Source organism: Nicotiana tabacum, chromosome 11, assembly GCF_000715075.1.
Source record: "Nicotiana tabacum cultivar K326 chromosome 11, ASM71507v2, whole genome shotgun sequence".
NCBI lineage: Eukaryota > Viridiplantae > Streptophyta > Magnoliopsida > Solanales > Solanaceae > Nicotiana > Nicotiana tabacum.
The window spans coordinates 98,094,622-98,118,883 of record NC_134090.1 but is presented as its reverse complement, the minus strand read 5'-3'; the positions used below and the strand labels follow the sequence as shown (position 1 = coordinate 98,118,883).

The 24,262-nt window shown below is 38.4% G+C and overlaps 1 long non-coding RNA gene across 1 annotated transcript; it reads left to right on the top strand.

The window, feature by feature from the left end:
- Positions 1–934: 934 nt before the first annotated feature.
- On the top strand, positions 935–4,175 carry LOC107816438 (uncharacterized). The gene is made up of 2 exons (XR_001654963.2): positions 935–1,619; positions 3,907–4,175. It is a non-coding gene; the product is annotated as an uncharacterized LOC107816438 (long non-coding RNA).
- The last annotated feature ends 20,087 nt before the right edge of the window (positions 4,176–24,262 follow it).

The following is a 24,262-nucleotide window of genomic DNA, read 5'->3' as shown; positions in this document are numbered from 1 at the left end:
GCCGACATAACTCTTGAATCAACCATTTTCCAATAAAAGTTGTTTTTATACCATTTATAAACCAATAATCTTATAATGAAAATTTAAAAGAAAAGTGCGAAAAAATTACACAAGCCCGACATCGGGGTATCACTAGTCAGGAGCATCTACCAAGGTCTGAATACAACAAGAGTCTAAAAAAATGTACTAAAAACAGTAATGAAAATGAGAGGAAGGAAAGCAGTGCTGTGATCGTCGTGCAGCCACCTTGCTAACTCCGACGACTCCGCCTCTGAGCAATCAACACTCGCTACCGGGTTCCGAAATACCTGAATATGCACACGAGGTGCAATGTGAGTACTCAAACCCAGTAAGTAATAAGAGTAAATAAAGACTGAGCAGTAGGAAATGATGAATCCACATTTATGATAAACTCAATAAGAACAACAAGATTTCAAATCAGAATACGAGTCAATCGTCTCATTTAAAATTTAGCTTTTGGTAAAAATCATTTAAAAATGCTTTCCAACAGTTTCAATAGGGGTTCAATACCATATATAATTGAAAGCACGTAATTTTTGACCCGCACAACTTTTAAAAGTAGTATTTTTAAAAATATTTACTTATTTTTATTTTAATAGGATTTAGCTTATTTTTCACTTTTAGTCTAATAGTAGAACATAAAATTTGAAAATACAAAAATATTTTTTAATTTTTTATCTTTGTATTTAAGTTAAGGCCATTAGTCTTTTGTAGTAATATTAATCTAAGTTTGCTATCATTCTAATTAACTTTTCTCTGCTTTCATTTTAATATATAATTTTTGAAAAATGATGGTTTCATATCAATATAAATTTTATGTTAGTTAAAGTCAATTACTAGTATTCTAGTAGTAATTTGCTATTGATTTTTAATCTTTGAGACCAATTTGAAAGCCCAACAAGGCCTAGCCCATTACCCCTTCTTCTTTAACCCTTCCAAAACCCCTTCTTCAAAAACCGAGGTATGGAAAAAACCCTAGTCTCTCCTTCTTCTTTAACATACACAAGAACAAACCTAACACCCTAAGAACCAGCCACACACACAGTCATAGCCCCACCTCTCAACCACCACCCCTAAGAACTAGCAGAACTCCTCTAACAGCTTCCTCCCAAGTTAAAACCAGAAAATCCCAGCCGTTGAAACACCCAACCGGCACCATAGAACTCACACAAAAATGCCAAGATAAATCCAGCAATTAATATAATTTCTATCAAGTGTTTTAGTCAAAGTCTCAATTCTTGGCTTATGTCCAAACTTGCATGAAGTTAAAAGTTCTTTAATAACAATTTTGATTATTTTATTTAGTAATGAAATGGTATTTTTTGTGTGGTATACTGGTGCACAGAAGGTGGGATATAGGTCCTTATAAGTTAGTCTTTGCAATATTAATGGTTTTCAAGGTAAGAATCCTTAAAGGTGTATTGAGGCCGTTGAATTTAAAACTCCGAGATCTGCTCGAGGTCAGAGTCTGAGGTTCCGCTCGAGATACGCGGTCCCGGTGTAAATTTGAAGTGCTATTATCGGATTGCACAATATTGTCTCTTGCAAGGGGATCTTTCATCAATTCAATTTTGATCACCGTTTGGGTTCCACTTGAGGTGAACTCTTTACTTTGTTCTTTAAGCTCTCATGTGTGTGATTTATGATTGCTTGAGTTTCATGCTTTAACTGCTAATTTGTGATTGACGTTCCATATTTTGTTCCAAGTCTATTTGAGTTGAATATTTTATGTAAACATTGTTGAATTCTTATAGCATTTGAATGAAGGGTTCGGGCTTAAACGTAAATGACAATTTGAATTGGAAATGTTTCTTACTTTTATTTATCGTTTATCGCTAGTAGCATGTATTAGGCCACTCACACCTGGGTAGGCAAACTTTAGGATTTTGTTAAGTTTTGAGGCGAGAGGTCGTTCCCTTAGTTAAATTTATCCGGGGAATGCCCCGAAGGATTTGTATATATTTTATTCCGAGGAATGCCCCGTAGTATTCTGTAATTAGAGGCCGAAAGCGAACTTGTAGTACTTTTGCAATTATTTTGTTTTTCTTTTTGCTATTTTCTTTTATTAAGTGGGGACGACCTCAAACCTATTTCGTGTTTATTTTTTTTCTTTATGTGTTTTTACCTCAACTTAAATATTTTAAAAGCCAACTTGATCAAGTAAGCGACCGTACTAGTTACGGGAATTGGGGAGTGCCTAACACCTTCTCCCCGAGTCAAATGAACCCTCTTACCCGAATATCTGGTGTGGACTTGGTTTTAGAGTCTGAAATATTTTAAAAGGAAAGATCATTTTTTTTAAAAAAAACGATGACCTGGCACACCGAAATCAAAGTCAGGTGGCGACTCTGAGTTATTTTCCTTTTGAATACAATTTTTGTCACGTTCTAATTAGAAAACCCTTTTCAAGCTTTACTAAATCTTTTAATATTTTTAAGAGGGTTAGTGAGGTTGGTAAAAAAAGGGGTGTGACATCTCTGGCGACTCTGCTGGGGAGTTGTAAGTTTGAGCTGGTACTTGATCTTGTTGGCTTTTAGGAAATTCGGTTGAGGTGTTTGTTTTCTTTATTTGCTTTGTTTGTCTTATTTTCTTGTTTTGTTGGTTATTTGTTTATCGCTTTTCTTAATGTGTTACTGTTTTATAAACTGTCATCATTTGCATAACCATGGGTCTTCTTTCTGCAACAAGTCTCGGAGTACGCGTCGCGTGCACGAAATCTTTGTTGAGTCACCCTTAATTTAGGAGGGGGAGGGGGCGTCAGACGTATGGAGTGGGTGGAAAGCTTGAGCATCCACCATCGACCATACGCTCTCCCGAATTGCCTTGTTAGTGAACACCAAACTCAGGTCAGCCTTTAGGTCATATTTATTTGCATCATGTCATTTAGACCTAGCAGGGCTCGGTCCCAGGTACCGTGTCCCTTTGTAGGAAGCCTATCCAAATTTTGTCAAAATGGGCTTGTGGCCTAAAAAGACATTCAATCATCCCTATGTGATACATGTTGCATCTTTGAGGGTAAAAAGGTCATTTGACGGACCGATGTTTGGGAAAGTAGGGTGAAAGACGAAGCAAGTAGGGCCTAGTTATATTTTTTTTCACTACTTTTTCAACAAAAAAAAAAAGAAAAGAAAAAAAATGAAAATGAAAAATCCAAAAAGATTTTACACTTTCCCATTATTTTCCAAAAATTTCAAAAAAAAATCCAAAAAGATTTTGCACTTTTCCATCATTTTTCCAAAAAAAAAAAGAGAATACAAAAAAGATTTTACATTTTCCATCATTTTTCGAAAAGACAAAAAAATATTTTTTTTCTCCCATATCCAATCTTCCCGAACTACGCATACCTGATTCTTATCTTTTGGGGTGGGATATGTAGGCAGTCCACATAGGGTCCGATCTTCCTAGTAAGTCTTAGGTTCTTGGCTTCGACGGGTCTTAGCCAAATCTTGCATGTCTAGCCACTTTTGGCCACATCGGCCATTCTTGCAAAATTGGATTATTTTCGCAAAAATGTTTCAATTGCCCATGTCTTAGGATCTTGAGTCCACAAATCGGTGTAATATTACTTTAAGGTCCTTCCTTTTTGAGTTTGCATCTTTAGTCACTTTCGGCTACATAGGCCATTTTTGCAAAATGGGTCATTTCTGCAAATTAATTTTTTTGGCCGTGATTATTGGGAATTTGAATCCATATAAGACTTAGTGAGGCATTTTCCATGTCTATGGGGTCAACTTGTTGAGTCTACACTTCTATCCACTCTTGGCCACATAAGTTAATTTTCACAAATGGCCCAATCGCGTCTTGTATGTGTCCCATAGGAGGTGTTGTGGCATCGTATAGTGTCTTGAGCCGCTAACTCTATTTGATCTTATTTTTCTCATTCAGGTATGGATCAATTTGCTAGAGTTTGAGCATGACAAATATCCTAGGACCATTCTAGTCAAGGCCATTGCATGCACGAGTTGCTTGAGGAAACTTTTTATTTTTTTAGTCTATTTTATGTTGTCTTTTAATTATTAGTCTTGTACAGTAGTATCGAGTTTGTCAGTCTAGTTAAGATTTTTGAGTCTTTTGTTATAGTACTTCCTATTTTGTATTTGAAAAACCAAAAAAGATTATTAAATGAAAATTCCAAAAAGATTTTTTGTTTCTTAGTTTATTTTGTCCATTATTTTTCCAGAACTACGCGTGATTTGATTCATGAGGGGCATGATATGTAGGCAACCTACATAGGGTTCGATCGAATCATCTTTTGAAAACAAAAAAACAAAGAAAAAAAAAAGAAATGAAATTGTGCATGTGAGAAATGAGAGAAACAAAAAAGAGAGCGATAATCAGAAAGAAAAGAGGGGGAAAGAAATGAAAAACCAAGCGGTGTTAGAAAAGAAAATGAAGAAGGAAAAGGGCCAGAAGAGTGAAATTGGGATGATGACATATGACCTTCGTACCCTCGAAGTCATTCTAGAACCATTAATTGTTGCTAGGGGCATTTCACGGAATGTGATATTTCGATTTGATAAATGCTCTAACGCTAATTTCACTCTTCTGGCCCGATCCATGCTCTAATGCTAATGTGATATAGTAACTGTTGCGGTGCGCAACCCGATCCATATATTGTTGCGGCATGCAACCCGATCCATATATCTTGTCGACGGTGCTCACGGAGGGTGTGCAAACTTTGAAGGGGATCCTACAGCCCAAGCGCTATATCGGTGCGACGTACAGCCCGATCCAACATATCACTGCGGCGTGTAGCCCGATCCATATACATATATATGTATACAGCCCATCGGGCAAGCCTCTCAGTCACTCGAGAGTCAACTCTCATCAATCAGCAGTCACACTCAATAAGTACCATATAGTAACCGTTGCGGCACGCAGCCCGATCCATATAACGCTGCGACGTGCAGCCTGATCCATATATCTCGTCGACGGTGCTCACTGGGGGTGTGCAGACTCTGGAGGGGCTCCTACAGCCCAAGCGCTATATCGATATGGCGTGCAGCCCGATCCATATATATATATATATATATATATATATATATATATATATATATATATATATATATATATATATATATGCTGCGGCGTGCAGCCCGATCCATAAATATATAATCCTCACAACTAGGCCCTAGGCCTCTCTCAGTCATTAACCTCACTATCTGATTCTCGGTCTATCTCAGTAAGTACCCTCACAATCAGACCCTCGGTCTATCTCAGTCATCAACCTCACAATCACTCAGACCATTAGTAAAATAGGGAACTCAGCCCAAACAGTTTTCACATTTTCAGAAGTAAAGTGATAAAACTAGATTTAATCAATAAACAGGTAAAACATAACTGAGAATATGCTTACAAAACAAATAGAGTGAGGAAAAATAGTGAAAATGCCCCTAAGGATCTCAACAGGTCAGTACAAGGCCCCAAATATGGCATATAGCCCAAAATATAATATTAATCTATAAAATATGGAATATCATAAGATTTCAAATAAATTACGCGACTTAACAGCCGTACAGGACGGACCAAGTCACAATCTCCAGCGGTGCATGACTCCACGCTCGTCATTTAGCTTGTGTGTCACCTCAAGGTAGCACAACCATGTGAACTTCGGGGTTTAAAATCCTCATGACAGCATTAACAATCATTACTTACCTCAATCCGGTCCAAACTCTAGCCCGTGATGCCTTCGCCCTCACGAATCGACCTCCGAATGCTCCAAATCTAGCCATGATCAGTACAAAACTACTAAAATATGCTAAGGAAACAAAGCCCACTCGAAAATATCCAATTTACATCAAAATCCTGAAATTGTTCAAACCGGCCCCCGGCCCCACCTCTCGAAATCTGGTAAAAGTTACATCAATAGAGTCCTCGTCCTCTCACGAGTCTATACATACCAAGAACATCAAAATCGGACCTCAATTGCCCCTTCAAATTCTCAATTTACACTCTCCAAAGTCAAGCCCTAATTTCCTAATTTTAGGCTTTAATTTCCACATATTTCATGCTTAAACAAATAAGAATCAACATAGGATCGAGTATTGAGTTCAAAAATCTTACCTCCAAGTGTTTCCCTTCGATTCCCTCTTCAATCTTTCTCAAAAGCTACAAAATCTCTCAATAATGAAGAAAATAAACCAAAAATCATGAACTCATTTTTTAAACATTCTGCCCCAGACCTGAAATCCTTCATCGCGATTGCGGGACTTCCTTCGTGATCGCAAGCACAATCTACCAGGCCCTCAAATTTAATCTACGCGAACGCAGTGAGGTCCACATGAACGCGATGCTCAAAACTTTAAACCTACACGAACGCGGATAGATCCACGTGAACGCGATGCACCACTTGCCCAACTCTCGCGATCGCGACTCACGCTATGCGATCGCGAAGAACAACCTGACCTGTCCTCATCACAGCCCTACGCGATGCGAGACTCCCTACGTGATCGCGAAGGAATAGTCTGCAATAGCAGAAACTCAAAACCTGCAACTCCAAACAACATGGAATGGTCCGATTGACCACCTGAAACTCACCCGAGGCCCTCGGGACCTCAATCAAACATGACAACATATCCCATAACATCATTCAAACTTGTTCCAACCTTCGGAACGCTCAAAACAACATCAAAACACCAAAATTACATCGGATTCAAGCCTATGAATTTCAAGAATTTCCAAATTTCGCTTTTGATCAGAAACCCAACCAAACCACGTCCGAATGACCTAAAATTTTGCAAACACGTCACAAATGACACAACGGAGCTACTATAACTTCCGGAATTCCATTTCCGACCCCTATATCAAAGTCTTACCTTTCAACTGCAAAATGCCAAAATCTCAATTTTGCCAATTCAAGCCTAAACCTTCCACGGACTTCCAAAATGCATTCCGATCACGCTCCTAAGTCCCAAATTACCTAACGGAGCTAACCAAATCTTAAAAATTCCAATCCTAGATCATATACCAATAAGTCAATCTTGGTCAAACGTTTCAAATTTCAAGCTGCAAACTGAGAACGGTTCTTCCAAATACATTCTGATTACCCTGAAAACCAAAACTAATGATCTACATAAGTCATAATCCATCACACGGGTCTAGTCATGACCGAGAATTGACGAGAAAGGTGCAAAAGCTCAAAAAGACCGGTCGAGTCATTACATCATCCCCCACTTAAATATACGTTCGTCCTCGAACGTGCCCAGAGTTGTTCCAAAAGCCAACCACTCGCTGAATAACCTTACCATGTACATACCCGGGGGTGATCCCATGTCACCCTATCTCGTATAGGTCCGACAACACAATGTAACTGAAATTTCGCAGTCCAACCTAGCCCATGAACCTTAGAACCACATTTCCACTTCTGAAATCATCCACAAGATCAGAATCTCACATTTATACTCTGACTAAGCCCGAACAAGCTGTAATAACCCATACCCGCAACCTCAGTGTGATTACATGATATACCACATAACTCAAACGCTTGCAGCAATGACTTTTAATCACAGCAGTTGCACACGACAACCGAATATCAATAGGAAACCTCTTATCAACTAAAGTCTCATTCCAAAACTTTCATTTACTGCCAACGATAAATGAAACACGCAGTAATCCATAACCGTTTTTCTCATATCAACCATTTATGAAGCCACTTCTCCTTTGTCAAAGACTATAGCAAATTTCTGAGCTGGACCTCGATATTATCCTTTCAACATGCGGAAATCAAATATGATTGTACTCATTCTATATCCCGACGATCTCATCTAATCCAACGCAACTATTATGGTGACATTGACAAATCAATACAGACTAAAGCCACGACTTGTGTTATCTGTGCACCAATAAGCCACAATCCGAACTTACTCAAATCATGAAAATGACTCAAATGAAAGAGCTGTACCGTAAGCTCACTAATACGACCACAACACAAGGATGAGAACTCGCCACATATTGTAGAAATAGAACATACGAATCTAACCCGTAGGATCATACTTCCACATAGCTTCGCTCCAATGTGTGATCTCATCCAAACACTGGTCCGCATGAGACACCTTAAGTTACTATACTCAAAATCGACAATCATGTGCAATATGATGTCTAAAACCAAAGCAATCATCATAACCACCGCGAGGCAATTACATAACACCACACAACTCGAAAGGACATAACCGATACGCCATCCACCGAACAATACCTAGTGCTCTTCTCGCTCGAATTCCACTATGAAACCCCAATGGAACCGCATCATCTGTGCCTATAACCAACAAATCATAACGTCTCGCAACACAGAAAAGTAATCCATAGATCACCTCAAAACATTAATATCTCAATAACAACCGAATCAACACATCCTTCACCAATAGCAACTCGAAGTCAACAAAGTCGTCTCGATGCAGAATGCACATCCATATAGGTCTACCACTGATCCACACATCAACTCTAGTCACCCACAATAGATAAATAACCCTCCAAAGGTTCACAATGACTGAATCATAGCACATACTATTATCTGACTAACTTACCCACATCTTTACCGTCCACAACCACAAACTAACTTGTTTATGAGAACTTTCGATCTCCAAGTCCATAAAGCACACTAATTACCATATCTAATCCCAATTTCACCGCTCGAATATACAATACACCTCTAATACTCAATCATCTCATGAGGGATACACCCATAATTCTTCTGTGCCACCAAAGAAACTCGAATATCATCAGTCGATCAGACAAGATAGTGCCGCAATACCAATAAAGCATCCATAACTCAAATACATCGCCCCTTCTAAAATGTATACCCTCATCAAGCCACACTAATCAGTGATCTCATTTATCTAGTCACCTGCAGCTGCCTATGCTATTTAAGAATTTATGACCTTTCTTTCAAAACTGAACCATGAACTTACACATGCAAACCTCAACCCATATAACATACCTCATATACTATAGCACCCAAATGATAATTATGAGAACTTTGCAAACCACTCCGAGCTACAAGAAACTACTTACAAAACTAGCCAAGAATTTCCCATTGATCCCATCTAGAAGAAAATCACTATACATCACATGCTCCTCGTGCTAATAGGAAAAATATACCTCTCTAACTGTGGTGGAAACCATTTAAAGCTCTCTGAATTCCATTTGCACAACACTAAATCGTCAGGACTGAATCCTTCTAACTCAACCGAGCTACGCATGTCACTAAACCTAAGAGAATTGTCGCGAAACACCTGTAGAAACCCAATACCTCATAAGTACCCAGAGAACTCATCATATCTTTTCCCCTACCGAGCCGGCCTACTACCAAGCTATCCCATCTATCTGAGTTTCCTTCTGATCTATCGTCAGCTTGACATTTCTTCTTGCTACAACCCCACAATTCCTCAACCCAGACTCACCATACGAGACCCAAGCACAAAACTACACCATCTAAGACTCATAAGCCACTGAATACGCTCTTAAATATTCCCAAAAGCACCACATTCAGAATACTTCACTCTGAAGAGACTTCTTGCGAATCTAAATCTGTTAGCTTTACCTTCCTGATACTGATACATAGAATCCCATAATTAATATAGAAAATATCACAAGTCATGACATCTTCCAATGAAAACTCAGTTTCTAGTCACATATACAACTTGAAAATACCCAATTGTTAAATGAAAAATCTTAAACACATAAGAACCATTCTCAAGAGTCATCCACTCTACTCAAACTTCAATTAGCCCAATCAAAAGAACCGAACAACATGTGCCTCATTAGCACTTCAGACACTGCAGAATGCAACCTCATCCCGATACAACCAAGCAACTTCCTGCTCTATGCACCGAGCATCCTTTACCAATAACAACTCAAAACATTCTGTGATTCTCAAACACCTATGAAGCATACTACAACCTTTGTCAAAAAATTTCCTTTACTCGATCCATCCTCGGTCTCAATCTCCATAGGCCATAACTGATTCACCAGTACGCCTCAAACTGGAACCAACATAGCACATAACCGCGCAATCAACTAATCAATAGCAGACTCCCCTACTTGGCTCGAAGCCATAGACCAAAACACACACAATAACTCGTAACACATATACTATATTGCTGCCATAATACCATAGTGAGAATTAAACTCGATCCTTCATAAGCTTGTGAAACACAGACCATCTAGTACTTTAAATCTATCGCAATCTCGCATTCACTCTTGTAACAGTTAAACCCACTCTCTTAAGCGACCCAAATTTAAATTCCAACACATATAATTTACTTGTAAATGAGATCTTCTAACAGACAACATAAGGATCACACAACTTTAGAACACTCCGCGGGAGATAACCCCACCTGCTTTGCCTCAAACTAACATTTTTGTATACCTTTTACCGTCATAAACATTACACAGTCACTTAATCTTCCTGAGTCTGAACTCATACAGTGACATGAAATTTACTTCACTCCCAACTAGAACACATGAAAATATTCTTCACCCACCCATAACTCGGGGCTATACCTTAAATTGAGATGAAAATCAAGTACCTAATAGTTCTTGTATCCTCCAGCAGACCCTTCTCGTCGTTTCCAAACTATATGAATACACCTCGCAGTCATAACATACTCATTACGTAGCTATCCAGTCATTACTCCCCTTAATAGGGACACAACAGAACATATAGATCTAGAATCACGTGCTCAAGAAAGCAACAGCTCAAGGCTCAAGCTATAGGCAAAAATCCGGCCTCAAGTCTTCCAGACTGGCCCAACATCAACACACAGAGATCACATCTAGCCCCTTGATTAGAGAATCATAAGCCATCGATGCACATCTGATACCGAGTGCTCATGCGCGCATACGAACGCGTGGAAGGAATTCAAAGAGTTACTTTTCAAGCTGAAGTAAGGATAGATGATAAGAATTCAAGAATGTGAAGTTATTCCTAAAGGTTTTGCAACCTCCCGAGGATAAATACAGACGTCTCTATACCGCTCCGCGAGACTGGACTAAACCTGCTCATAACTTGCGAGACCTATGTAACCTAGGCTCTGATACCAACTTGTCACGACCCAAAACCGACCCGGTTGTGATGGCACCTATCGTGAAACTAGGCCAGCCTACACAACTCTCGAATCAACCATTTTCCAATAAAAGTTGTTTTTATACCATTTATAAACCAATAATCTCATAATGAAAATTTAAAAGAAAAGTGCAGAATAATTACACAAGCCCGACATCGGGGTGTCACTAGTTATGAGCATCTACCAAGGTCTGAATACAACAAGAGTCTAAAAAATGTACTAAATACAGTAATGAAAATTAGAGGAAGGAAAGCAGTGCTGTGAGCGTCGTGCAGCCACCTTGCTAACTCTGACGACTCCACCTCTGAGGAATCAACACCCGCTATCGGGTTCTGAAATACTTGAATCTACACATGAGGTGCAAGGAGTAATGTGAGTACTCCAACTCAGTAAGTAATAAGAGTAAATAAAGACTGAGCAGTAGGAAACGATGAATCCACATTTATGATAAACTTAATAAGCAAAACAGGCTTTCAAATCAGAATATGAGTCAATCATCTCATTTAAAATTCAGCTTTTGGTAAAAATCATTTAAAAATGCTTTCCAACAGTTTCAGTAGGGGTTCGATACCATATAAAATAAAAGAGATGAAAATCATAATCGGCCCCTCGGGCAAAACATAGTTCGTATACAGCCCCTAGGGAAAAATAGGAATCATAAACACCTCATATCATACAAATCTCAGTGGAAATAATAAAGTCAAATCAGTGATTAAATACCGAATATCTCATAAAAACTCCAGCTTAAATGAAAGTTATTTAAAAGCATTTGTTCAACATTTTCAACAGAGGCTCAGTATAAAGAGGAGTGGAAACAGAAATTTCATAAAAACAAACCCCTAGGTAAAAGCATCACTCTTATATGTATACAGCCCCTCGGGCAAGCCTCTCAGTCACTCGGGAATCAACTCTTGTCAATCAGCGCTCACACTCAACACTCACACTCAATAAGTACCATATAGCCCGATCCATATATCGCTGCGGCATGCAGCCCGATCCATATATCGCTGTGGCATGCAGCCCGATCCATATATCTCGTCGACGGTGCTCACTAGGGGTGTGCAGACCCCGGAGGGGCTCCTACAGCCCAAGAGCTATATCGCTGCGGCGTGCAGCCCGATCCATATATATATAATCCTCACAACAAGGCCCTCGACATCTCTCAGTCATTAACCTCACTATCAGACCCTCAGTCTATCTCAGTCAATACCCTCACAATCAGACCAACGGTCTATCTCAGTCATCAACCTCACAATCACTCAGACCATCAGTAAAATAGGGAACTCAGCCCAAACAGTTTTCACACTTTCAGAAGTAAAGTGATAAAACCAGATTTAAACAATAAACAAGTAAAACATGACTGAGAATATACTTTCAAAACAAATAGAGTGAGGAAAAATAGTGAAAATGCCCCTAAGGGTCTCAACAGGTCGGCACAAGGCCCCAAACATGGCATACAACCCAAAATATAATATCAATTTCTAAAATATGGAATATCATAAGATTTCAAATCGATTATGCGACTTAACAGTCGTATGGGACGGACCAAGTCACAATCCCCAATAGTGCACGACTCCACGCTCGTCATCTAACGTGTGTGTAACCTCAAAGTAGCACAACGATGTGAAATCCGGGGTTTCAAACCCTCAAGACACCATTTACAATAATTACTTACCTCGATCCAGTCCAAACTCTAGCCCGTGATGCCTTTGCCCTCAAGAATTGACCTCCGAATGCTCCAAATCTAGCCATGATCAGTACATAACTATTAAAATATGCTAAGGGAACAAAGCTCACTCGAAAATATCCAATTTACATCAAAAATCCTAAAATTGTTCAAACCCGGCCCCCGGCCCCACGTCTCAGAATCCAGTAAAAGTTACATCAATAGAATCCTCGTCCTCTTATGAGTCTATACATACCGAGAACATCAAAATTGGACCTCAATTGCCCCTTCAAATTCCCAATTTACACTCTCCAAAGTCAAGCCCTAATTTCCCAATTTTAGGCTTTAATTTACACATATTTCATGATTAAACAAGTAAGAATCAACATAAGATCGAGTATTGAGTTCAAAAATCTTACCTCCAAGTGTTTCCCTTCGATTCCCTCTTCAATCTTTCTCAAAAGCTCCAAATATTGCTCAACAATGGAGAAAATAGACCAAAAATCACGAACTCACTTTTTAAACATTCTGCCCCAGGCCTGAAATCCTTCATCGCTATTCTGCGACTTCCTTCGGGATCGTGAAGCACAATCTACTAGGCCCTCAAATTTACTATACGCGAACGCGGTGAGGTCCACACGAATGCGATGCTCAGAATTTTAAACCTACGCGAACGCGGATAGATCCACGCGAACGCGATGTACCACTTGCCCAACTCACGTGATCACGAATCATGCTATACGATCGAGAAGAGAAACTTGAACTACCCTCATCACATCCCTACGCTATCGCGAGACTCGCTATGCGATCGCGAAGGAGAAATCTGTGCAACAGCTGAAACTCAAAACCTGCAACTCCAAACAACATAGAATTGTCTGATTGACCGCTTGAAACTCACCCAAGCCCCTCGAGACCTCAACCAAACATGCCAACATATCCCATAACATTATTAAAACTTGTTCCAACCTTCGGAACGCTCAAAACAACATCAAACAGCAAAATCACATCGGATTCAAGCCTAAGAATTTCAAGAACTTCCAAATTTCGCTTTTGATCAGAAACCCAACCAAACCACGTCCGAATGACCTGAAATTTTGCACACACATCACAAATGACACAACAGAGCTACTGCAACTTCAGGATTTTCATTCCGACCCCTATATCAAAATCTCACCTATCAACCGGAAAATGCCAAAATCTCAATTTCGCCAATTCAAGCCTAAACCTTCCACGGACTTCCAAAATGCATTCCAATCACGCTCCTAAGTCTCAAATTACCTAACGGAGCTAACCAAATCATAAAAATTCCATGACCGATGAGAGATTAGATCCTCCCTTCATGAATGAAAAACTAGGGTGCTTTGGCCTATTGCATTGAAGTTCATGGAGTTCACCTGGGGTTACTGCAAATTCATGGCAGCAAAATAACCCCAGATTTCAAGGACAAGGAGCTCCATGATTCCAAAATCAACAGAGGTAGCAGTTTCAGCCTTAACAATCAAATCAATATGGGTTAGAAGATCTAATGAAATCATTTATTGTCAAAACCGATGAGAGATTAGATGTTCATGGTGCAGCTATCAAAGAACTTTGCACGAGTTTGCGAAGCTTGGAGAGACAAGTGGGACAAATTGCAACTATATTATTTGAGAGAATCCCAATTACTCTGTCAGCTGATACTCATAAGAATCCCAAAGAAAAGGTAAATTTTGTGACCTTGAGAAAAGGGCAAGTGTTGAAGGATCCCACTCTAGTTCAAAAAGAGGTGATACCTGAAAAAGTAAGTGGGAATGAGCTAAAAATTGAAGATGATAAGAAAAAGAAAGGCAAGAAGGGAGCTGACAAAAAGAAGAAGGAAGAGACTTCAAGAAGGGAGGAACAAGATGTGAGCGAGCATATGCCTGCTCTACCTTTCCCACAAAAGCTCTATAGAGAAAAGCTGGACAAGCAGTTTGAGAGATTTCTAGATATGCTGAGACAGGTTAATGTAAATTTGTCAATCACAGAAGTTCTCTCACAAATGCCAGCTTATGCAAAATTCATGAAGGAGATCTTTACAAAAAAGAGATAGAGGCTGGTCCTTACAAAAAATGCTCTGTGGTCAAGCTCACAGAGCATTGCAGTGCAATCTTGCAAAACAAACTCCCACAAAAGTGTGGAGACCCATGGAGTTTTACCATACATTTCTCTTTAGGCACTCTTAAATTTGATAAATCTTTATGTGATTCTGGTGCGTCAATTAATCTAATACCTTTGTCTATTTACAAAAAATTGGAGACTGAGACTGGAGAGATAAGGTCTGCACCGATATTGCAACTGGCAGATCAAACAAAGATAATATCTGAGGGGATAGTTGAAGATGTCTTAGTACGAGTGGATAAGTTTGTATTTCCTGTAGATTTTATAGTGGTGAACATGGAGGAGAACAAGGAGATACCCCTCATCCTAGGAAGACCCTTCTTAGCAACGGGTAGAGCAATTTTATATATACATGAGAAGAAGCTCATGCTGAGAGTGGGTGAGGAGACTGTAACTTTCAAGATGGATGAAGAAATAGGGGTAAAAAAGGAGAAGCAAGTGTTGAGTGGAAGGTGAAGTGCGTGAAAGAAAATGTTGCAGTGATTGAGAAAGATAAGTGTGGGGTGTATCCTAAGATGGCTGAGAAGAAGCTGTCTACGTGGATGTGTGCACTAGTTCGGGTGCGTGGAATGGATTCTGACTTCGACTAAGACCCCGACTAGATATTCAGGAAAGTTTTCTCTACCTTATGTTTTTTAATTGTATGTCATGGGGACATGCGACAACTTAAAGTGTGGGGTGAGGGATATTTGTATATTGTATGTATGTCTGTCAGTTTAGTTTTACTTTTGTTAGTTTAGTTCGTTTTAGTAGTTAGAGATAGAAAATATTGGAAAAACATAAAACATTTAAATTTTTTGATTTTTCCCAATGATGGATATCATTCGACAGGTTTCGTGAGATATTAAAGTAGAAATAAAAAAGACAAAAAGATTTTTTTTGTAGGTAGTGTACTAATTCCCCCTTGGTTTTTTTTGTGCCACAGTTCTTTTCCAAGGGTTGTTTGAACCGGGTGTAGTTAGTTTTTATTTTGTTAAGAGTAGGAAACCTTGTGCTATGAGTTGAATTGAAGCAATATCTCTTGACTTTGTTATGCTTAGAGAATGGTGAGTGCTTTATTTGTGACGCTTAGGATCAGTTTTTTGCTCTTGTATAAGTACCTCAAATTGTACGATCTTAACTTTGCTTAATTGTTTTGACCAGAGTGTCTTGATGAGTCCAATCCTGAGTAAGTTATGTGCCAGGTGTGTGTGAGGTTTTGTGTTATTCTATGCATTGCATTTGATGTCTAGAACTTTCCCCGTGTGTTTCTAAAGTGAAATAGTAGTTTTACTCAGTCTTGAAAGTGATACAGACATTTCTTTGTTGAGTCAGTTATATGCTTTTACCCACCTAATTGTTATATATCGTAGTTAACCCCTTTGAGCATGTAATCCTATTTCTTTGGCAACCACATTACAAGCCCTACCCATTTGCTTGAATTGACCATCTATTTGAACTTTGTACCTCTCATGAGCACTTGAAATTGTTATGAACTTTGTAAGAGTTGAAGTGTGGGGTGGTTGGTTTGGTTTTGGAGTAGAACTAATGAAATAAGGAGAAAGGTGCACTGTTTTAAAAAAGTGAGAGCCACTTGAATTGAAAAAAAATAGTTGTATTGTGGTGAAAAATATTCATTGATAAGTGGTAACTCTTTATGTAATTATGCTTAAATAATTTGGGAATTGATGTATATTGATGTGAAGGTGGAGTTATGATTTTACATAAGTGTGGGGTTTTAAAGGTTAAATGTTAAAGTATATGTATTAAAGTACTTAGGGAGGTGTAGTCACTCTTATATCTAAATGTATCCTACCCTTCCTGCAGCCTACATTACAACCAATTAATGTCCTACTTAATCCTTGACTGAATGAGCTCGATTAGTATAGTAGTACACTATTGGCAAGCCTATGGTTCATCTTTTGTGGCATATGAATATTGTTTCTAAGAGTGAGTGAATTCATTCTATCTTGAGTTCCTAATTGTTGTTAACTTTATTGTGTGTGGAACTACTCTCAATTGTTGTGTGAGGGCACTTGATTCATGAAGGAAAGGTAATGTCATTGACCTCTGTATTTGAGTAAGTGTGTGAGTTATAAATAATGCGTGGTGTTTGTGAGTCAAATCTTGAGGTAAAGATATTACACTATTGTGCTTAGTCTATTTTAAATATTCTTGGTGTAATAAGTTCGGAGAGTTGGTTAAAAAGGTCGTGCCTATATAAAGTGTAGTTTGATTGCTCGAGGACGAGAAATGATTTAAGTGTGCGGTGTTGATGGTAAGTTATAATATCGTGTTTTAGTCGTTTATCACACTTTAATTTAGTACACTTTAATTGAGTTTGAGTTTTAATCTATAGTATTTTGCACTAATTGTGTGTTTTATGTCTTGTAGGAGTGATTCCGAGTGATGTAGATGTTATGGAGTTAATTCAGCTATTTAGAGATTTGAAGTCTGAGTAAAATCCCAAAGGATTAAGCCGAGATTGCGTTCGGGGATTGAGAACCACGTCTGGATAACAAAAACGTCAAGAAAAATCTGTACTTTGGGAATTCTTCACAGCCGCGGCGCGTGGAGCGGCACGTGGGGCACCACGGCTGTTCATTTTGTTGATGCCTTGAAATTTCACACTCCTTGATAAGCTCCACTAGCACACCACGTAGTGTGTCACCCTATGTGGCGTGCATGTGCATTCTTTACAGAGTAACAATCCAGTTTTAACTAGGAGAAGGTGGTTTCGTTTGGGCCCAACCCTACTTAGTATAAATACATGTAAACGTTATTTTTGGGGGTTTTGACACATCTAAGAATTAAGGAGGCTAAGGAGGAGTTGGAAAAGCAAAATCACAAGGAATTTATTATTCAATCCTCACTCAAGACACGAGTTTGGATCATTTTATGTTTTTCTTTACTTTAAACATATTTGTGATGAATAACTCCATGACTATGGAGTAGTTCTCTTTAGGGTTTGATGAATTTGGTGTATTGATACTTGTTTGTGTATAATTAACTCTAGTTTTTATTTATTAAATTATTTTGGATGTTTTAATCGTTGCATCTATATTCACTAGTTCATGTAATTGAGAGAGGCATAACTTGTGATATCTTTGCATTATATTTTGTTGGTTGAATTCATTAATTCTACTTAGTAATCTGAAGAGGCTAGTTGAATTGTTGATTAAACCTAGTTAGGAGGATAATCGATAGAGGTTCTCCTAAAGACCAATCCACTACGAAATTCTTGCATATCTTCACATGATTGAATTGGTCCATCTTGTGAAGTTGAGACTTAATCGAGAGAGGAGTTTCTTCTTAAAGTGTGAACTAATAATTGAGTGAATTCGAGAGACTCACTTGAACATTGGAAGTGAAATATCTAGATTTAACACCCAAACATTTTCTTGCACATATCCTATCAAAACCCTATTTTCTCCCATTGATATCTTTCCTACTTATTCCGTGCTTCGATTGTTATTAGTTAATAGCTCTAGATTCTTAGTTAATTTTAGTTTTAATCATACAAACCTCAATTGTTGATCATCTTGGATAGCAATCTAGCTACAAACTACGATAATACTGTTTAACTCCAATCCCTGTTGATACTATATTCGACTAGCAAACATATTTAAGTGTGTGTTTCAAGATCGTCAAATACGCATCAAGAAAGCTCATTAACTCATGCCCGACTAAAGCATCGATCATTTTATCAATGTATGGAAACAGGAAAGAATCATTAGGTCATGCCTTATTCAAATATTTATAATCTATACACAATCTAAATTTATTATTCTCTTTAGGAACTATTACTATGTTAGCTAATCAATCGGGGTAATTTACCTCTTTAATTGAACCTATATTCAGTAACCGGGTTACCTCTAATTTGACAAACCTGTTTCTGACCTTTGCTATCGGTCGTTTCTTCTGCCTTACTGGAGGGAAGTTAGGGTCCAAACTTAGCTTGTGGACAGCCACTTCCAATGCGATACCTGTCATAACTGAATGTGACCATGCAAATCAATCAATTTTATCTTTAAGAAAATTAATAATTTTTAATATTAGTTCATGGATCAACCCCATTCCTAAGTGGAATTTCCTTTATAAGAACTCTATGAATAAGGAAACTTGTTCTAGCTCCTTTGTGGTTGATTTGGTTGCGTCTGTTTCCTCCGGTACCTGAAAAGATCTCGGTACCTGATAGGAATCCAATGACTCCTCTTCTCTGTTATCTTCAATCAGGATGGAAGAGGGCACCGGCTCCTGTAGTTTCTATTTTCTTTCTTCTTTCCCCTTCCTACTGTACAAGGTAACTGAATTCATTTCTCTTGCAAATGATTGATCTCCTCTAATCTATTTGACCGCTTTCGGTGTGGGAAACTTCAACAATTGATGATAAGTTAACGGCACAGGCTTCATTTCATGTATCGATGGCCTTCCAAGGATCACGTTGTATCCCATGTCTCCATATACCACTTCAAAGTTCAAACAAATGGGTCTTCATTACATATTCGGCATCTGTAGGAAGTAGAATCTCTCCCCAAGTCATTACACATGTTAGGATGAACCTGGCTAGAAGCTTTATTGCCGGAACTATGTTTCCAGTTAACTTAGCTTGATCCAAAACTCTCAGTTCTATGATATTAGATGAACTACGAGGATCAATCAACACACATTTAATTTTAAAATCTAAGACATTAAGAGATATTACTAAAGCATCTTTGTATGGTAGAAGAAGTCTATCAGCATCCTCTTCCGTGAAGGTGATGTCATCATCTTCTAAAGCTTCTCCGATCCTCTTGCCATGAGTTACTGATGTCATCATCTTCTTTGCTTCTGAAAATGTCACTCCATTTACTTCAACGCCACCAAAGATCATGTTAATCATCAAGCAATGTGACCTTGGAGCTAGTTTAGTCGGCTCCCCAATGCCTCAATTTTTCCATAATTACTTTTGGCCCGATCACTTAGAAATTCTCTAAGGTCACCATTCTTTAATAACGTTGCAACCTCTTCATGAAGGTGTTGTCAGTCCCCAGACCTATGGTCATGCATTCCATGGAACTCACACCATATATTAAGATCTCTTTGACTAGGATTCGATCGAATTGGTTTTGGAAACCTAGCCTCCTTAATGTTCCTCATAGCTGACACCAATTCTACTAAGCTGATATTAAAGGTACAATCGGACAACCAGGGGTATGCTGAATCTCGGGACCATGATGGGTCCTTCTCCTTAAGGCTCTGTTATTCCTACTATGATCTGCTCTTTTATTTGTAGCAAACCTATCATATGACTGAAATCCTTTATTTCCACGCCCCTCAACCATTTCGTAAGGTTGAAAGCAACTTTTGGAAGACCTTTAATTTACATCGAAATTAGTTTTGAACTTGTCCTGATTCCGATCACGATTACATTCTTTAGAAGGCACCGAAGAGCTCAGTTGATCATCTTCGATTCTGATCTTTGATTCAAAACGATTATTGCTATATGCCCATGTAGTTTTCAATAATTCCAACACGCTTTCCTTCAACTTTCTGGAGGTAACAGAGCTTGATGGATTGAGACCCTTGGTAAACGCTTCAGTTTCCCACTCGCCCGATACCGCTGGCAACAACATTCTTTCCTGTTGAAATCGGATGATGAACTATCGCAATAGTTTAGATTCTCCTTGGGTGATTCTGAATATATCTGTCTTTCTAGCTTGGACCTTTCTTGCCCCTACATGAAGAATCTGCAAGCATTTAAAAAGAATTAATTGAATCCTCAGGTAAAAGAGAATACCAAGTTAAAGCACCCTTCATTAGGGTTTTGCCAAAAAAATTCAACAAAATATATTCGATCTCGTATGGGGCCAAGTCACTTCCCTTCACACCCATAGTGTAAGTTGTGATTTGCTCTTGTGGATCTGAAGTCCTATCATACTTTGGGATATCTGTCATCTTGAATCCTATTGGAATCAATACCGGGGACGCACTTGGTTTGAACAACAACTGTGTATATTTATTGGAATCCAGTTACTTCAACATTGGTGGCGCTCCCGAGATCTAATCTATCTGAGCATTGCACTCTTTATCATTTTGGTCCATTCATTCATTCATCTCTCTTATGAATCTCATGAGCTCGGCTTTGAACGGATCATTAACGATATTGTCATTCCTAGATCCACTACATGTACCACCTACCTCGTTAAAACCAAACTCCTCTCTTGGAGTGTTATTACCGGTTCTTTGAACTATTTGATTTGCAGGGATGCTGAGAGGATTCTGAACTCCTCCATTGGAGTTATTGGAAGCAATCGAAAGCGCCTGCTTCAATTCCGTCATCACCCGGTCTTGTCTTGAGAGGTGATTCATACTTTTCCTTTGTTGATCCCTCACAATTTTAACCGTCTCAACCACTCATTCATCATCCATATCGTCATGAGTTGGGCTTCTCACATGCCGAGAATTTTGTTCTCCATGTACCAGAGTTGTTTTATCTCCTTCGTTGCGAGTTTCACTGGTCGAATCATCACATTGGAACATATCTTCTCGTTCATTGTGTGTTCCCACATTATAAAAATTATTTACATCATTAGCTGCCATATCTGATTTTTCTTTTGCTATTAGTAAAGAATCAAACTTCGTTAGTAATAGATGAATAGATCAAAGTAGTCACACAATTGTCTATGCCCGATGGTGGGTTCCAAACTCTTTACCCTTAAAACGGTATAGTTAAATTTATAACGTGATCTATAAACACGTGAATTAATTTGATCTAAGAATATGAATGTAATAAGAACATAAATAAGATTTTAAAATAACTTGAAGAAAATACAAGCTTGGTTGTAAACTTAGCTTCTCCAGAAGAACTAATAAGAGCATTATGAAGAACAAAAGAAAAAGAGGAATATCATGTAGTAAGAATAAATTGTAGCCTTTGAGTATAAATGATTTTTCGTGTTCCATTATGGATACAAGTTCTCCTAATTATAGCTTTATCAAGGAGACAGGATCTCTTAATCAAGCTCTTCTTGAGTGAAACTAAAACCCCTATTAATGATTGCATAACAGTTGAACATTAATACATGGATTCTTTGTAACGGCTGCTCATTGAATGTTGTCTTTTCTAACTGACGTATTCCTTTTCAAATCTTCGTTCCTGGTTCCAATGTCTGTTACGTCCCCTTTTTTCTCGCGAAATCGGGTTTATGACATTTGGGAGGACAACTCTTTCCCTTTTGGGAATTGGGTTTTTTTTATTTGAAGAGTTGTCACCTAATGATTAAGTGCATTAGGACACTAGGAAGAATTTTTTTAGAAAAACCAGAGTTTGGGTAAGGGCTAGAAATTATCTCGAGGGGAAGGTGTTAGGCACCCCTCAAGATTCACTAGTGTGGTTCCCGACCATGCTACAATTGTGACTTAAGTACAAACAATAAATAAGCAAATAAGGGTTTCAAATATAAGGGGGTTGTCACATTGTGATTGCAAATAAGTTAAAGTTTGAAGAAACAAGGAAGCTGAAATTTGAGAAAAAGGAGTTTTAAAATTTTGAAAGTAATAAAATAAACAAGTAAAGGGAAGGGGGTCCTAGGTTTATAAATAATATGGATCACATCAATGTAATACCTGGTAATCACTCCTCAAAAGAGGGGTTACACGTGGTATTAGCGCACCGGTCATCATATCCATATTTACCCTTTCCCACCTTGTTGAGGTATTAAACGCGGAATGGATTTGTTTACTTATTGCATGCTAGTACCCGCCCCAATCCTATCAGTCCCGGAGGCATTTGGGACTACTAGTCCTAAAGGGAAGGGAGATTTGGTCTTTGTATGGTTTAAAAGGATAAAATTTTAAAGCGACAAACAAAAACACATAAGGCAAATATGGGAAACACATAACAATTTAAAAGGCTCAGACAGGCCTCCTCACTTAAAAACATATTGTTTAGCATGTCTTGCAGATACTGGTTATGGTCTGAATTAAACTTAAACGTTAAGGAGGCAGACTGGTCTATTACACGTGTAAGATAAGAAATCGGAATCAGGCCTGCCTACTAGTTGGAATTAACAGAGTCTGATTCAATTAGCTAATTTACCTTATAGCTTGCTTAGGTGAAACCTATAGGCATGATATCTAAATACGAGAGAAAGATACTGATTTCAGAAGCAGATTTATTAATAGCAGGAACATAAGTTCTGCAAGCGTTTAAGCAATGCTATTACTGATTTTAAACTTATAAGCAAGTTGAGGGATTCAGATTAGTTGCTTATTCCTATAGGCATGCTTTCTAAGTGTGACTGATTTTAACCTTTACGAAAATGCAGAAATCCTATAGGCATGGCGTCTAAAACGTTGATTTTATTATTTAAGCCTATATATCATTTGCCTAGTAATGGATACGTATGCAGTATTCAGAAACCTTATAGACATGCTTTCTATATGATAGGCAAAAGGCAGAATCCTATAGTCATGTTTTCAATATGAGATGCAGAAATGCAAAAGCTATTGATATGATATATATGTAGAACTTATAGGCGGGATTTCTAAGATGCAAAAGTGCAGAAGTTTATAGACAGGATTTCTATATGAAAATGTAAAAGTGCGGAACCTAAAACAGGATTTCTATATGAAAATGTAGAAGTGAAGAACCTAAAACAGGATTTCTATATGAAAATGTAGAAGTGCAGAACCTAAAACGTGATTTCAAAGATGCCGAAATGCAGAACTTGCCATGATTTGCAGAAATAAAGACCTAATGAGCATGATATCTACCCTTATGCATATATGAGTACCCCTCCCCTTTTCACTATAAGCCCCCATGAGTTATTACAAATTATTACAGCCCAGAATGAAGAAAAGAAAGTAAGATTAGATCAGAAAGCTAAAATCCCAACCAAGGAGAGCCTGATTCAGACTTTTGTCTGAAGCATGAAGTAAACCAACTCCAAATATCAAATTCCAAAGCCTTTCTCCTATTTAGGATGTGTCAGAGTTCCCTAAGAGTCTCAAGTGGACTCCGGGCAGTGCTTACGCCCAAATATATTACAGAATTGGATTATAGTGCAGTATGGTAGGGCCGACCCTCAAATGTCCAAGTTCATAGGGAGCTCAAGGTCCCAAAGCAAGGCTCATAGGAAGGGGGTAGAACTTAGAATCTAAGAGAGAGTGCAAGTGCATAGAGGGGATTTTAAGGAAGGCCAAGACAGGCTGGTGGTCATACCCAGCAATTAGGAGTGCTGGCACACCCCTAACCAGCATGTTAGCCATATTGTTTGGGAGTTAGGATCCATTAAAGGATCAGGTCCAGACATGAGCAGCAATTTGGATACTGCCATGCCTGAACCTTAACTCAAAAACATAGAAGGGAATAAGGGTATGGGGAATTCACACAACAACAGATGCAAAGAGA